A 4,985-nucleotide genomic window follows, 5' to 3' on the forward strand; every position below is an offset into this window, starting at 1 on the left:
AGAACCTCCAACCGGAGTACCAGATGTACGCCAGGAGGCATGATTTTACCACGTTGGACCAACTTACCAGTTTGGCGGTCAATTTCGAGGTCACCCGAGACCGGAGCACTGGAAGCCATGCCAGGATGGTAGCTGAACCACAACCCGCGCCAAGGAGGAGCGGATAGGAGCCACCAGCAGGGCAACAAAATTTCTCGCGAACAGCCGGGCGACCACCCACCCCAGCTACGGTTCCCCAATACGGTCCTCGGGTAGGGAATCTGTCAACGATCACAAATTTCAGGTTTGCTTGTAGGAACTGCGCTCAAGAGGGCCATCAGCAGGCAACGTGCCGCAATCCCAGAGTCCTTTTCTGTTGGGATTGTGGGCGCCGGGGAATACGCACAGTCGAGTGTTGCAGACGCACACAGCCGGGAAACGAGAGGAGTCTTCGCCCACTCGGGGAGCGGACGGAGACTGCCTTCAGGAATCCCCGGAATTAGGAGAGATATTACAGGTGCAGGCTAGCCGGATCATCGCACAGGTGCAGATCGAGGGACAGAAGTTCAGCGCGACTATAGACACCGGAGCTAGTAGGAGTTTTGTGAGTGAACGAGTGGTTCAGCTCGTAGGGACAGCACATAACGTACGGCCGGTACGCACTCACGTCAGCCTGGCTGAAGGCTCCCGCAAAGAGATCACAACGTCTCTAGTCGCCAAAGTCCAGCTGGACCAACGTAGGGTAACTTTTCCTCTGCTAGTTCTGCCTTCGATCATGGAAGACGTGCTCTTAGGCATGGACTTCCTCTGTGGCGTATCTGCCATTATCCAATGCGGCCGCGCATCACTGCAGCTGAGCCCTTTCTTGGTAACCAGCCCCACCTATAACTTAGCTACGCCGTCGGTTTTGACAAACGCGTTCACTCCGAAAACAGCGGACCCCATCGAAGCCGTAGAATCCACGCCAGCCAGCAACGAGCCAGATCATGAGACGCAAGATACCCCGACCAGTAGCATTTTAGGGCCCCGTGATGACAACGCCGTGAGAAACAATCCGTTTCGACGAAGACAAGCCACCAGGCCGGTGGAGCCAGCAGTGGAACCCGTAGCGGAAAGGCGAGCGCCTTCACCAGCCATCCCAGAGCCTAGATCTGACGCTGGAGGAGCGCTAGCTGTCATCACCGAAAACACGGAGCACGCAGACTTGGAGCCATGGGTGAACCAGTTTCTACAGGAGGAATTGGCTAAATTCGACGGATTGACAGGAGTGTCGAATATCGCGGAGCACACGATCACGATGCGGTATGACAAGCCCATCAAACAGAGATACTTTCCGAAGAATCCCGCGATGCAGAGGGTTATTGATGAGCAGATCGACGACCTGCTGCGCAACGACTGTATAGAGCCTTCACGGAGTCCCCACAGCGCCCCGATCGTACTCGTGGGCAAGAAGTCTGGAGAGATGCGACTTTGTGTAGATTTTGGGCAACTAAATGCTCACTCCATTCCAGATGCATACCCGCTGCCAAGGCTAACACACATCCTGGAACGCCTGCGCCATGCCAAATACATATCGACGCTCGATCTGAAGAGCGGATATTGGCAAATCCCTGTAGCCGAGTCTAGTCGCGAATGCACTGCCTTTACAGTCCCCGGGAGGGGTCTGTACCACTGGAAAGTGATGCCGTTTGGCCTCCACTCAGCACCAGCCACATTCCAGCGGGCGCTCGACAGCGTCATAGGACCGGACATGGAGCCCAACGCGTTTGCGTACTTGGATGATATCATCATCATCGGACGCACTCTGGAAGAGCATGTACAGCATCTGCAGGAAGTATTCCGACGGCTACGAAAGGCGAACCTTCGCCTCAACGCAAAGAAGTGCAGCTTCTTTAAGCGCAGCCTGGTATACTTGGGACATGTTATTAGCGAGGAGGGAATACATACGGATCCCGAGAAGATCTCCGCAGTGCGACAACTGAGTCCACCTACCACGTGCAAGGAGCTTAGGAGATGTTTGGGTATCGCGTCTTGGTACCGGCGATTTGTACCAAACTTTGCTAGCGTCGTGCAGCCCATGTGTAATATTAACATCAGTTTCCTCCAGAAATAAGTAGGCAGGTTCTCGAGTGGGTTTTTATTGATTATTATTTTTATTAACTCTTCAGATTAGGTTTGGTCAATGTTACATTCAGTTTCTTGGTTTGGTCGGAGCAACCATTGTTGTCGCTCCGAACTCTCATTTATGTGTGTCTTAATCAATATGGACTTAAAGCTAGGGAAGTCTAAGTCCCTTAGCTGCGCTGCCAACAGCGGCAGCAGAGAGTCATGTATATATTCTTAAATATTCTTAAATACATAGCTATGCTCTTTTGGACTGAGCGCGGAGGTATATGCACATACATACATGTGGTCCGCTCGTGTAGCATTTATGCTGACACTTGCATTCTTTGTGAGCGGCCGATATATACATAAGTGGGTAGTTCATATTTCGTCCACTTGATGTTTATGATATAAACATTGCAACTTAGTGTTACAGTGTGTACCCGCTAAGTATAGTGGGTACTCAATATATGTGCATACTACATCTCCCTCCTTTTGAAAATAACGTAATATAGTGAAGTTATTTTATAGTTGTATGTATATATATGTATGTGTATATGTATATGTGTATATATGTATATATAAAATTTTTTTGAATTTTTTTTAAATTTTTTTTTTTTTTTTTTTTTTTTTTTTTTAGTTACCTTATGTATTATGTTTTTAATAGTATTTATGCTATGTATGGCCATACGTGAAATATAAAAAGAACTAAAATGGTTATGAAATAAATGGTTTTAATCTATCCTTGTGAACTACTTGTGTTTTATTTCTAATATTTGTTATGGTTATGTTATCGTTAACTCCTATTGATTCTACCTTATACGGACCTGTATATTTAAAGTCTAACTTATGACCAGTTTCATTTTTTAATAAAACCTGGTCTCCTATTTTTAATTCAAAGTCTAAACTATTTTTGTCGTACCTATGTTTTTGTTTTTGTTTATTAATGTCTAGCATTATTCTAGCTCTCTTGTATGCCTGCTCCAATCTAAATTTAGATTCCTTAGCATAGTCTTCTATATTATATAATGGGTCTATTCTATCTATGCTATTAAAGTGTTTTGGCAAATTTGAAGATTTACCAAAAACTAACTCATATGGACAATAATCATGTGCCATAGAGGGAGTTGTATTGAAACAATATACGAAGTATTGTAGCCATGTATCCCAATCTGTTTTATCGACCGAGATATATGAGCGTATGAACTCGTTAAGTGTTCTGTGGCTTCGTTCCACTGTTCCGACGGTCTGGTGATGGTGTGCAGTAGAAGTTATGTTTTTGATATTTAAGTATTTACATAAGTCTTCAATTATCGAATTTTTATATTCCGTTCCCATGTCCGTAATGAACGTCTTCATTGGACCGTACTTGAGAATAAAATTTTCAAATATAGCTTTCGCTACTGTGTTTGCACTTTTATTATGTATGGGTATTGCTACCAAATACTTAGTCAAATCGCATATTAATGTTACTGCGTATTCATTTCCATTATTAGATTTTGGTAGTGGACCTATTGTATCCACAATTACCCTATCGAAAGCTCTTTGCGGAGTTTCTGTTATTGTTAGCGGGGTCTTGGTATTTTTAGTCGTTTTGGACTTTTGGCATTTTGGACATTTCCTTATGTACTCTTTTATGTCTTTGGACATATTTTTCCAGTAGTAGTGTCTCTGGACCTTGGCCAAGGTTTTTGTAATGCCTGTGTGACCTCCTTGGATTGGATCATCATGGAATGTAGACAGTATAGCTTCTTGTTCTTTTTTATTGTTTATTTTGGTCACCGGGTTGAGTAGCGCTACTCTCAATAATTTCAATATTTTATTGCCCATTATCTTAAAATTATCAATTGAAACTAGTTCAAAGATATTTTCCCACGGTGCCACCTTGAGTTGGCTGATTTTGTTAATACCGGCCTGCTTTTCAAGCCTTTGGAAGAATTGACCTAGGTCAAAGGTTCCATTAGTATACAAATCGCTAACATCATAACTTGCTGTAATTTTCTTTCCGTGTTTGAATAAACACATGTTATTATTTACATGCAAGGTCACTACTTTACGTACTTCGTCATTATTAATGACTTCATATACGTTGGGCTTTGAAGCTTTTTCTTCACATTGCCTAGGCAATTCTGTTTGTTGATTTCCTGCGCAGGATTTCTGTCTACTTTGATTTCTAGTAGTGACTTTATGTATAGATCCAGTGATATTCTGTAATTCCTTGATGGTTATCCTCGATAACGCATCAGCTACATAATTGTCTTTTCCCTTTAAATACTCGACTGTAAAGTCGTATTCTTCTAGTTCGAGCCTCATACGTGTAAGTTTAGAGCTTGGATTAGTCATTGAAAATAAATATGTAAGGGGTCTGTGATCCGTTTTAATTACGAAATGTTTTCCTTAAATATACGGCGAAAATGTAATATTGCCCAATGAATTGCAGATAATTCCTGCTCAGTAGTACACTTGTTACTTTCACCTTTAGTGAATGCTCTTGATGCGTATGCAATGGGAAGTTGGAGACCATCATGGTTTTGAGTTAAAACCGCTCCACATGCTTGCTTACTTGCATCTGTTATTATGCAAAATTCTTTTGTGAAATCTGGATATTGTAACAAGCTAGGTTCCATAAGTTTTGTTTTTAGATACTGAAATGCATCTTCACAATCATCTGTCCATTTAAAAGGAACATTCTTTTTACATAATCTTGTTATGTGCCGTGAATAGTCGGCGAAATTTTTTATAAAACGTCTGTAATAGTTACAGAACGCGACGAAACGTCTAGCACTGTCCGCGTCGTGCGGGACTGGGTAATTCTTAATGACGTCATATTTCTTGTCATCTGGAAGTATTCCTTTATCTGTGCATTTATGACCTAGAAAAGTCACTTCATGCATAAAAAATGA

Source organism: Drosophila kikkawai, chromosome 3L (genome assembly GCF_030179895.1).
Source record: "Drosophila kikkawai strain 14028-0561.14 chromosome 3L, DkikHiC1v2, whole genome shotgun sequence".
Taxonomy (NCBI): Eukaryota; Metazoa; Arthropoda; class Insecta; order Diptera; family Drosophilidae; genus Drosophila; species Drosophila kikkawai.